General features: G+C 47.3%; 1 long non-coding RNA gene across 1 annotated transcript; it reads right to left on the minus strand.

Annotated features, from left to right (window-relative positions):
• Window positions 1-462: 462 nt before the first annotated feature.
• LOC128077157 (uncharacterized) lies at window positions 463-12,476 on the minus strand. The gene is made up of 4 exons (XR_008204858.1): window positions 10,818-12,476; window positions 2,868-10,158; window positions 1,053-1,152; window positions 463-504 (listed from the first exon to the last, which is right to left on the minus strand). It is a non-coding gene; the product is annotated as an uncharacterized LOC128077157 (long non-coding RNA).
• Window positions 12,477-12,480: the final 4 nt, after the last annotated feature.

Genomic DNA, 12,480 nt, shown 5'->3' on the forward strand with positions numbered 1-12,480 from the left:
TCCTAGGTTACATCTGGCTCCTGACTGAGCACTGTGCAGACCCATGGGTGCAGCAGGGGCCTTGCAGTGGTCCTAAAGCATCCCACTGAGAGGCAAGCACCCCAAAATCTCAGCACTGTGTGAATTCAATCTTAGAATAGAACCATACAATGATAGAATGGCCTGGGTTAAAAAGGACCACAATACTCATCAGTTCCAACCCCCTGCTGTGTGCAGGTCACCAACCAGCAGCCCAGGCTGCCCAGAGCCACATCCAGCCTGGCCTTGAATGCCTGCAGGGATGGGGCATCCACAGCCTCCTTGGGCAACCTGTGCCAGTGCTTCACCACCCTCTGTGTGAAAAACTTCCTCCTAATATCCAACCTAAACCTCCCCTGTCTCAGTTTAAAACCACTCCCCCTTGTCCCATCCACCCTGTTGTTTACATGCTCCCTGAGCCGTGTGTTACTCAACTCTCATTGCACTCCATCCTCAGGCACTGCCCTATTGCTCTGCACACCCATCCTACGGCTTGAAAAATACGAGCTGTCAAGAGCAGGCAGATGGAAAAACACCAGCAGGAGGGTGGCCAGTTGATGTCTTTAACACCTGCGGAGGTGTCAGCCCAGAGGATGGGTGGAGGGATGGACACCGTGTGCCTGAGATCACAGCACAGCCATCTCACCATGAGCCCCGCTCCCCTCGCAGGCATCTCTCCAACACACCATATTTTTTGCCAAGGGCTTAAGCCACTGGCAGTTCTTTTCACAGTCTTCTCCATCACCTCTGAAAATACCCGAGGCTGATCTTGAGCAGATATCAGAGCTCAGAGAATAGTTTTAAAAGGCAGAGGAAGGGAGACTGTCAAAACAGAAAGAAACAAGAGTGGGGCAGAAGCCTCCTAGAGAAGGTCGTGCACAGGTGGTGACAACTGTGGCCAGCACCTGTGACCTGGTGATGCCCCAGTGCATGGCCAAGAGGTAGCTCACCCAGCCCAGCCTCGCCATGCCTCACAACCCATCTGCCTCCCCCTCTTTTTGCAGGGGACTGGTGGCGCCTCGCTTGTTTCCAACACTTGCCTGTTCTTCAAGGTTTGCCAGCAAGTTATGAAGTCCTTATGAGCTCAGTCTGCAGCTAGGGTTAGTCCAAGTCCAGGGCTGATTCAGACGTGGGCTGGAAATGAGGGAAATTGAGAAAATGGGTGTGTGCTTGTGTAGAAATGAAAAAGCATAATTGCTTCTGCCCCTCCCAATCACTGTCCCATTGCCCTGCCTTGTGTCAGGCCCCAGACGTCTCAGGAATGTCTGGGCTTGCAATGGTCATGGCTCCAGTAAGCCTCCCAGGAGCCCAGCTGAAGAAGGCACGTGCTTTCTCTCAGTGTGCAAAAACACAGATGAGGACAATTTGGAGACCAGTGACAATCATCAAGGGTGACGAGGGGCTGAGAAGCCATGATTTACAAGAGATGGTTGTGTTTAGTGTAGGCCAGGACAGCAGGCAGAGGGGCACGATAGCAGCTTTCCAGCATGGAAGAGCTGTCGTGGAAGGGCTGCTACAGGGAGCTGGTCGCAGCTGAGACATTCTCTGGGTTATGCCACCTCAAAAAGGCATTGAGAGTGAAGGCGTTAGGGACGACTGGGTCTGGATGAAGAGCAGCTGGGCACACTGTGACAACTTGGTACACCTAGGCCCTGTCCCTGAATTTGCTTCTCCTTGGTATAACCAAAGTCTTTCCTTCTCATCCTGGGTTACGTCTGCCCTGCACCACCAGAAAGCTGCAAACAGACCCATTCTGTGTGTCCAGCTTTCTGCCTCATTTACCTTCCTGCCCCAGCAACCAGAGGACTGCAGCACTTCAGGGCCGACTTTGGAGGACTTTGCAAACCGTTATCTCACGAGGGGTTGTTTCGCTCCATTCCCTTTTAAAAACAGGGAGCACATGTGGCATTCTGTGAAGCAGATGGCTGGCTTGGTGCTCAGGCTGCCTGGACCCATCATCTCCCATGCACACACACATACACGTGCTTTCAGCAGTGCTGGGGATCACGACCTTGCAGATGGTGTGGGCGAACTCTGTGCAGGACAGATAGATGGATGGATGAGGGGAATGCTCCGGGTCATTCCAAGCGTTTGGTATTCCAGGAATCTGGGGGGATAAAGGGCTTCATCTTGGGAGGATTTGTGATGAAATAGCTGCAGGAGTTCCAGAGGGGATGTTTCACACCTCAGCTGAAAGTCAGCAGTGTGTGGACACTGGAAAAGGCTTCAGAGAGGGCAGAGGAGGGGGTAAAGGTGGTTCTGGGGAGCACTGAGGTCATGGATGGGGGTTCATTTGCTTTTCTCCTCCCCTCTTCATTTGCTCTTGAGCTTGGCAACCAGAGGGAGACGCCCAGACCAGATGTCCAAGGCTGCAGGATATGACCCTTGGCTGTGCCGAGCATCATCGTCCTCTCTGCCCCAATCCCCAGGTCCCCGTATCAGGGTCATGGACGGGTTGTACTGATCTGGCCCAGATTTGCGAGGCTGAGTCCAGAAGGAGAGGCCAGCATGGGATGCAGCTGAGTGGGCTGCTGTCCAGGTGGGTGCATCTGGGGGAAGTTTGTTTTGCAAAGCTGCTACTTGTCCTGAGGTTATTAAAGGCACGCTTAGTGCATTATCTTCTATTTGGGACCATGCTGGTGGGCCAAGCATCACTGCAAAGGCAAGAAGAGGTGCTTTTGCAGCCTTTAATAACATAATTCTAAGCACTCCCAGGGTATATCCACAGCCTAAAGTGGGTAACTTGTATGCATGATCAATGAATATTAAGATGCTATAATTACAAAATAAAGAAGAGAGTTAGGCAAAGCAGATCATGGTAACAAAAAGAGAATAAATAGAAAGCTTACCTGTATCCTGGGCTCACTTACAAAACTCCAGCAGAGCAGATCTCCAGGAGAGATCCTTCCCCACTGGTAGCCAGCTCTTAAATAGGTCTAGGAGCAAAGGTGAATTGCCTTCACCTGTGCTCCTCTGGCTGACTCATGGCTCACTTCAGGTGATCAATCAGAGGTTCAGGCCGTGACTGAGCAGCTCCCATACAGTATAAGTACATGGAGAGATTGCATGTAATAGTTTCACAGATCACATTGCTTTCTTGTTTGTATTGCCCTCTCTGTGTTTCGTTCATTGCCTTGTTTTTCTTTTGCTTTCTTTCTGCAGCATCTTAGCTGCAGGGCCAAGACCCCTCATTTTATCCACAGAACAATTAGCCTTTATTTGGTAAGAATTTAGAAACATTGCATATTTTGCTGTTGCTTTTCCAGTAGCTAATATCCCCTGTTTAACTACATTCCTTCTAAAATAAAAGAGTCACAGTGCAGCACAGCGGGTGGCTGGGAGGTAGCATCCATCCCCAGCCTTCTGTAGGGCTGAAGTGCTTGGTAACAAAACCAAGGGCCCTCTTCCCATCTTCACTGCCAGGGAAATGAGATTGCAGGAGCTGGCCAGGACCCAGGGCTAAATGCAGCTTTGTAAAAGAGTTGAGAAGCTCCTGTGAATGAAACTCAGGGAAAAAGGCTGCCTCCGAGCCAGTCCTGGCAGAGGAACCTACCTCTGAATGGGGCTTTTCCCTCGTGTTTTCCTTCTGGCATCCTTCTAATATGACAGCAATTAAAAGCTCTGAAAAATGGATGGAAACAATTTGGAAGAGGTCTCTATTAGATTTGCTCTCATTAGCACTGCAGGCTATTTTTTCAGCTGCTAATTGACAGCTGCCTTCCATATGCAGCATCAAAAGCCCCAAGACATTACACCAGGGGTAATTTTAACCTGGACTGTCTCTTTGGGAACATTGAGGAAAAGCAACATGGAGCACACCACAGACAAGGGAATGCCGAATGCTTTGAGAAAGCCATGGGTCCCTCAAAACTTCAAGAGGAACCTTAAAGGAAGGGGTTTCCTAGACTGGGTTTTTTGCTATAGGAGATGGAGAGCTCCTGCAGAAGCATAATTCTAGCAGGAAGATGAAAATCCACAGAAGTGGGCTGGCCAGCAGAGCCAAAGCCTGGATCTGTAAGAGAGACAGAGATGCCTGGACGGATGTTCAGACCCCAGGATGCCACAGAGCGAGCAGGAGAGCTTGGAAACATGATGCAGAGCTGTGTGCTCGGCATATTTATGCAGCAGCAACCTTGGAAAGGACTGGAAAGCTAACAGCTCTGTATGCCAGGGCGGGCATTTGTTGTTTAAACAAATCATGCATGAGCTGTTGGGTTTCCTTTAGCAAAGCCTTCTTGGCACCAGACCCAGACTTGTTAGGAGAGCTGGCTCCAAGACTTGTGTGGAAAGCATAGAAGACGTTCTCAGGTTTTGGCACAGGGGACCTCTTGCCTTGGGTTGAGGATAAACCCAACACTGTGCCATTGCAGGGTGCCCTGCATCTGGCTGGCATCGCCTTGGATGGAAGCTTTGCTCTGGCTTTTCTTCTAGCTGGAGACTGCCGTGCATCAAGGCTATTTAGCTATTAGATGGAGATGCTATTGTTCTAAAGAAGTCATTCCTTGGGCACAAGGAAGCAATGATGGTTTCCCCAAACTGAGGGCAGGGAGTTATCTGAAACACAAATAACCACTACAGGCCACTGATGGCTCTGTTTCTATTAAAGATAAATATGTGAGAGATCAAGTTCTACAGCTAGCTTAGCTAATAGTTGGCTACACAGCTGACATCTCTACATAAGCTCACCCCTAAATAACTGAGCTTCAGAGCTGGCCAGGAGTTCCCCACTGAAATAGCTCTTTCGGGTAGACAAAAGCAATTTCTGCAGACTTGGAATTTTTCTGCAGGAAAGGAAACTGTTTTGGAGGGTCCCATTTTCCCTTGAGAGCAAACAGCAAAAGAGCCCACAATCCTAACAACATTAAATTTCAATTGGGTTTCCTTGGGATGAAAGCCCTGCAGATTGAAAAGCTTAACCAAGATGTTGAGTCTTCGCCAGTGTACAATGAGTACAGCATTAACCAGAATCTCTAAAAATGTGGCCTTGCTGCAATCCATAAGCTGTTATCCTGGCTACATTCAGACTAAATTTCCCATGATACTTTCCATATTCCCACTTACCTGGGTGCCATAGGCCATGGACTGATGGCCTGTTGGGACAGATAACCTTGAGAAGACCAAGACCTACATCTAAATCAGTTGAAGGTTACAACACAGGAATCATATATTGGTTCAGTATAGCTGCCAAGTAGGAAATTACTGTTATTTCAAAAGATACAAGCAACCAGCAACAGGAAGAGGAATCAGAAGACAGTGTTTTTCGAGTACAGATGGTTTCATTTGGTGTTCAGGAGCACAGGATATCATCCCTCCACTGTCTACATGTCCATACGGATCAGTTAAATGGATTTAGGATATGAGTTGTCTGTCTTCTGGATATCTTGGTGTAAATTCCCATATGGATGCTTTTATCCTGGTACACAAGTACTTTCCCCTGTGCAGATAATCTCATTTGGGGGAATTTAAAATGAGACTCTACTCCTGCCCTGGAATAACCATTCTTCTGGGGGAATCTACCCACACAATCCAACTGGGTTATCTGCCAGCATAAGAAAGAAAAGAGCTTTTGCAACTCTGCTGTGCTGGGCTGACTCGTACACCGCTGACCATCCCTGTGTGTCCAACATGGATATGTGGATAAATTCTTCCCAGTATCCAATTTAGCTTCACTTGAGGCTGGATGGGCAGTGGGAGAAGGACTGGGCTCTGGCCCCATCTCCATTGCTTGTGACCTAGGTGGGTCACCACCAGGCTGTTTTCCCATCTGTGAGATGGGGACAAGAAAGTGTCATAGCAGAGTTAGCTGGGTTTTTAATAGAGGCCTCTGGCTGAGATGTTGAAACAGCCCAGGGGATTGAGAAGCCCATTTATTCTGTACAATTCAAAGCAGGCAAATGACTCAGATTTCCTTGACACTTTTGAACATTAAAGTTAGAAAAAAGCTTTCTCTAAAGCATTTGTCTTGAGGGAAGCAGCCACTGGAATATGAGTCTTTCTTTTTCCAAGTACAAACGAGAGCAAATTACCAGTGGAGCCAAAATGGGGTGGGTTTTTTTTTTTTTCTGGTTTGACTTTTACATTGAAACACATCAGATACAGATCTGAACATCAACTGCTCTGCATGCAATATTTGTGGTAGGAAAGCAGCCGATGCAATGGTCAGAAGGAAACATTTTGACTATATGGGATGGAAATGTTTCCATAATTTCCTGTTGAAACTGCAGGTGAAATCGATACATTTTCCCAAAATGTTTGGATTTCATTAAATTGCCATTGTTGGCCAGCTCCAATAGCAGCAACAGTGTGGGTTTGGTTTAAACAGCCAATCAGACAGAAAAAATTTTCTCCAGCATTGCCACATATTACTTCCTAGGCTTGGTAAGGAAGGGAGTGAAGGACAAGACACAAGAAGGCCTGTCCTAGGCTGGGGAGCAGGGGAAAGCTGCAGGAAGGCACCTTGCAATAAGGCCAGGGATTGGGATGCTCCAGTGCAGGTTGGTAATTAATTGCGCCGTTCTAAGTCAGGACAGCTGAAATACAGAGGCAACAAAGGGCATTTAATGGGCAGTAGCAAAGCACTGTGAAAAGGGAGACTGCGGAGTGAGGAAGAAGATAAAAACGAAGCAGAAGGAATGCTAACATTTCTTGGCTTTTTATCCATATGCCGAAAATATTTGATCCCACACAGGGCCAGAGAACTGAACTGTATAAACTCTTCCTTTGCTTCCAGCCCTGTTTTTAAAGGCAAAATGGATACATCTTGTTTTCATTCTGACTTTTACAAAATCTGATATGGTTCTACGACTTCATTAAAAAGACATTTGGAAACAAACAAACGCAAGGCTTGACCAAAATCTTTATAAGCTAATTTCTCTCCTGGAAAGATTTCATTTTGACAAAGGGGAGTTTACCAAAGGGGAAAAAATAAATCACTCCCTTGGAAAGCATTCAAGCTGCTCTTGTTTTCCTCTGCTTGTTGTTTACTGCACGCTCAGACATAGCAGCAACACCAAGGCTGTGCTTTTAAATCGGTGCCAAGTTGACCCCTTATCCCACCTATAGACCTTGTGGCTGTGAAGACAGACTTTAACCCAGGGTTGGCGTTGGCTGAGTGCAGAAACACTTCACCCAAGTCTTCACGTGTTATTACTTCCTAATCAAAAGTCCATGGCCACGTAGAATCCACAGGAAACCTTTCCCTCCAGCCAGAATGGGTGATGGTGATAATTAGTTCTCACCTGAGGTAATTGTTCTTCTGCAGGCCGTTGGTCTGATGTATTGGAAACCCTAAAAAACAGAGAGTGAAAAGGAGACCAAGAGCTTCACTTGCTGATGTGAGAGAAGCCAAGCTGGGATGGATCACTTTCACTTGAATGCAACGTTTTTAAAAGGAATTTGTGAGAGATACGCAGAGGGAAATTCCTAACAGCATAAAAGGGAAGAAGGGATGGCTCATAAAAGAGCGATTCCCTCTGTTTTTTTTGGCAGCCCAGCCAAGCTCCCCAAATGCAAGGTTGTAAAAGGACTCCACGCAGTGCAGAAGACAATAACAAGCAGGTGTTATGGAAATGACCCTTCCCTGAGCAGATTTATGCCTGCCATCTCGTCTGCTTCTTAAATCTGTTTCCAAGGAGCAGATGCAGCCTTAACCTCGAGTCCAACAGACATGTACAGGTGCTGTGTTTTGTGGTGGATCTCGTGTCCCTCTGCCAGCTCAGTGCCAACAGGTGTCACACTATGGACACCTTGCCACCACCCCTGAGCTGAGCTCCTCACCACCTGGGGCATCCAGCTACCAGGCACAAGAATATATAGCACAAGAGTATAGAAGCCAGTAGCTACCACCAAAAATAACGATGGGATGAGCATGAGTTCCCCAGATGTCATAAGTATCTCTCATCTTACAAGGGTCTCAATCATTCCACTCAGTGGGGGCTCTATCAGCTCCAAAAATCAGAAAGCATATTTCTCTGCTCTGCCATTGCAAGTGTAAACATGCTGAGATTTCTCCTATAAAGAAGCAGCCAGCCTTGCATAGAGGCTGGTTTTGAAACTAGCTCTTAATTTGCCTGCAGGCAAATGTTGAGGTGCCTGCCACTCAGGCACATCTTCAACCCAATACGAATAAGAAACATACAAAACAGACAAACAAACAAAAAAAAAAGCAACCCAAAATATGATGGTGGGGATATTCCTGTCCTTGCACTGTGCAAAACTCAGTTATATTAGGCCATACTAATGAATGGAAATCTTCATAATCTGGTTCGTTTTTCCTTATGTCTGAGTTCCATGTTTTCAAACAAAATGTAGCTTCAATTGGAACCAAGAAAGGCAAAGACCAGCCAAAATTAGCAACTTTGGCTTGGATTCGTGCTGCTATTTTCCAATAGTCTCTCCTCAAAACCACAAATTAGCGCTGTGTAACTTGAAAACAGACTTTGCAGATGGGATCCTGACGGTGGGGATTTCCATGCAGGCTGAGTCCTGCAACAGAGCAACATTTTGGAGGCTGTTTTTACACCTCTCCTTCCCTCTTGCCCAATTCCAGGCCTCCCCAGTTTTCACTTCCAGGTTTTCTTGTCCTCCATCCTGGTTTTGCCAATGGCAATAACCTGCAACAGAGGGCGAAACCCTCCTCAAAGCTGAATGCTTCACTTCTCAGCTTTCTAGGATGGATTTCCAACCACTTCCTACTCAGCCTGGGCTGCTGATTGTTTTCCTGCAGCCTGTGGGGATTCCTTGTTCACGTGCAACATGTCTCCTTCTACAGCTGAGCAGTGGAAATAAAATAATAACCCGAAAACACAACCCAAACCCAACCACAAAACACTTCTTGGAGACTTTTGCTGACCACAGCATCTCCTCAAGGTGGGATGAGGAAACGCAGAGAGGCTCCTGGTGGCACCTCCCCAGTTTCTCTGCAATCAAGAATTTAAACATTTGTTATCTCCCACGCTTGGTGGTTCTGGTTCAGGTTCAGCTGTGAGCCAAGTTCAACTTCTGCTGATGGGGAAAACCCTGCGGTGCAGCCTGTGCTTGCTTTGACTTGTTGCACTCATGTTGCTTTTTGCATAGGCAGGAAATCAAGCATGAAGGTGCTCAGCCCCTCGGCATCAGTCTCTTTTCCAGCAAACAGCCCTAATCCTCTCTGCTTGACACAGTTTGAATCTGTTTGACACAGCTGCTAAGATTGCACTCAAGTCACATTTAAGCGTGTGCTTAAACACTGCAGCATATTTAATGTTTGCACAAAGGTGTTGTGCAAGAGCTACTCACTCCAGGTCCCATCATTCCCGACGATTTATGTGTTGACAGAGGTTAAATAGATGGAAAAGAAACCACTGGGCCATTGAATCTACAATAAAGCAATGATAGCACCTATAAATTAGGGCAGTAAAGGATTTGGACAGAAACAGCGATGTTAATTGCTGCAAGCTTGGCTAAAACACCCAGATGTAATGAGGGTTTTTTTTAATTTTTCTTCTTCTTCTTAAAAACAACCAATTTCTGGCATTCTGAACTTGCTTTTTACTGAAAGGGGTAAGAACCATTTAGGGCTTTAAAGCAACGAGATGGTTTCATAATGACTAATCTTTGGAAAACATGGAAAATTTTGTTCAAATAAACCAAAAGGCTGCAGTAAGCCTTCAAACAAAGTCGAAATTAATCTGTCAGAAATGTTCTCTTTGGCTCCAAGAACTCGCGGAAATGAGGAAATTTAGAGTTTGGAACAAAAAGCTGAATTATTAGCCCAGGTAAGTGGTTAATGAGTGCTAAATATACATGTCAAGGAAAGATATACAAACTGAAAGTGGCACTTCTCAGAGATTATGTAGGGAGGGAATAACGATAAATTAAACCCATCAAGCTGCCCCTTGGCATAGCCCAGCATCATTAGAGGCAGCAAGCTGCAGTCTTGCTCCCATGGCTTTGCCCATTCCTCCCTTTCTCATCTCCCTGCACCCACAGCTGCCCATTGCATCTTACCTTCAGGGCTGAGGCCTGCAGGCGGTGGCCTTTCTGCTCCTATTTGTGTGTTTTTACAGGGGTGAAGGATGGGTTGGAAGCACATATTGCCTTCTGCTGCTGGCTCGGATATCCCAGCTGCCACTGCATGGTCTCCATTGAACTGTGATTTATCTGCAGAGGAGTATGGGGGGGATGCCCCAGTCACACTGTTTAAACCAGAGCTGCCAACCAGGCTCTCCTTTCAGCTCCCTGTGCCCCTGAGACTAAACAGGTTTGGGCTTAGCTGAAAGGCATTGCCCGTGCCAGGGGATTTGTCATCATCTCTTGAGCCTGGGGAATGCAGGACCCCAGCACAGGCACAGCTCCCGCTCGAAGGGGCTGAAGAACCTCAGGCGTTGTTTATTTTGGATGTTGGGAAATGGTAATAAATAAGGCCAAAAAGCAGCACGTGTGAGCACTGAGTCAGCTTTGGATACCAGCAAAAGAGATGATCTCAGAGTGGATGGGACCTCACTAGGGCGGCGGGGCAGGACGTCACATCAGCCTCTAGGGAACATCTAACCCCAGACACAGAGCTTTGTGCTGGGCTTTGGTACCCTGATTTCATCCTGCTGCTGTCCTGTCCCTAAAGGAGCATTTTTACTGCATTTGGTTTTCAGTCATCTGACGGATGTGGTGAAAGTCACCTTCCCTGGGAGCAATTCCCAAGCTGGACAGGGTGCCCTCCAGGCTTTTAACTTCTCCTTGCAGCACTCCAGATTCTATTCACAGAATAGCTCGGGTTGGAAGCGATCTCAAAGATCATCCAGTTCCAAATCCCTACCCCTTACTTTTGGGCACCTTTTGGCATTGCCTCCTGCAAACCGCTGCCCATGGGCGTCTTCCAAGCTGATGGCTGTTTCTTGGGCAATCCAGAAAATATCCTTCAGTGTCTCCAGATACAGACTGCCTGCAGCTGCTCTGCTCTGCAAAGAGATGGGAAGCGTGAGAAAACCTGAGCTCTGGACTCACAGAGCTGGGAGTGAGAGGGCCATGAGAGGGTGGGGAAAAGCCACCCAGTTCTTTAGATATTCATGAAAAAGGGGATGGAAGGAGGGATGCTTTACAGCCTGTACTGGGAGGGACTGAATGCCCCAGCTCCAGGAGCACAGTTGTAATAGGGGCGTGAAGTTAAAGAAAGGGATTTGAGGGATTTAACCTGCTCCTGTTTTATATTTATCCTTCCCTCCCTACACTACCACTGCCTATGGGGACAGGGATGAGGTTGGGGTGCTGCAGTCTGTGCACATGGGACAATCTCACAGCAGCATCACGATGCCATCCTATGGCTGTGATGTGCTTCGGATGTCACCTGGTGCCAGGCACAGGGCAAGAGATATGATCCAAGCCAACCTCATGCTTCTGCCATCTATCCTTTTTTTCCCCCATCAAACAGGATTTTGTGATTATTATAGTTTTCTGCTAGAGTGAGAGTCTTTAGCAAAGCAATTGGATGCGTTTAGTGTTTAAAAACAAGAGCTGTGAGCCTGCACTTCTAATTTATGGACAGGATTTTACCAGTTGGATGAGCTTGTGTTGTTCTCCTATCCCCTCCAGGCTGAGGACCCCAGAGTCAGCCTCTGTGTGAGCTGCAGCTGAGCAGATGTGAGCAACTCACATTTCAGGAGAGGGGGAAGAAGCATCCTGATAGTTACAGAAGACAAGGGGCGGAGGATGCCATTGCAAACAACGTGTTGTTTTTTGGAAGGGGCTGACCAGGATTCGCTTGGAGGCCAAAATCCCTTTAATCACTAAGCTGCATTTTCTTCTCCTGCTTTATTTCTTGTTGCATGACAATGTGCTCAAGTGAAAAAAGCTATGGGCAGACCATGATAAACTGAGTCTCCTCCGTCTTTCTTCCAAATCCTCAAGAGGTATTATTTCATCCTCCACATGATACAGAAATAATATTTACCTCTGCTGCAGCCAAAATACAGCATCCACAGTGCAGTGCATGAGTGCACGTCTGTCACACATCTGGATGCCTGGGATGATGTAGAAGGGTGCAAATACAGCCCTGTAACGTGAATCTAGCAGGAATGGCTGGCCACCACCCAAGGAAAATGGCCAACCCGTCAGTGCGGAGCGAAGGAGGCGGTCAGCCCTCATCCCATGCGCTCACACCGTGCCTGCCAAAGCAAACTGCCTGCCCCGACCCTCCCTGAGATTCTCAGCACATCCATGGTTCTGTAAGCACACCACAGCGATCCTTGAGTTATCTCAAAACACAAATAAAACCAGTGTGAAGGGAAGGCCTTAAGACAGAGTGGTTCTGTGCCGAGCGTTTCCCATCTCCTCCTCACGTGGCTTCTTTCCCAAGGTCTGAGAACAAACGCCATGGACCCACCTCCTCCTAATGCCTTCCACATAGAGATACATGGCTGCATAAGACCACGGTCCCATCACCACTCAGTTCTGCCTATTTCCCTCAGTTCTCTCAAGTAAACATAATCC

Source organism: Tympanuchus pallidicinctus, unplaced genomic scaffold, assembly GCF_026119805.1.
Source record: "Tympanuchus pallidicinctus isolate F22 unplaced genomic scaffold, pur_lepc_1.0 scaffold15, whole genome shotgun sequence".
NCBI classification, from domain to species: Eukaryota; Metazoa; Chordata; class Aves; order Galliformes; family Phasianidae; genus Tympanuchus; species Tympanuchus pallidicinctus.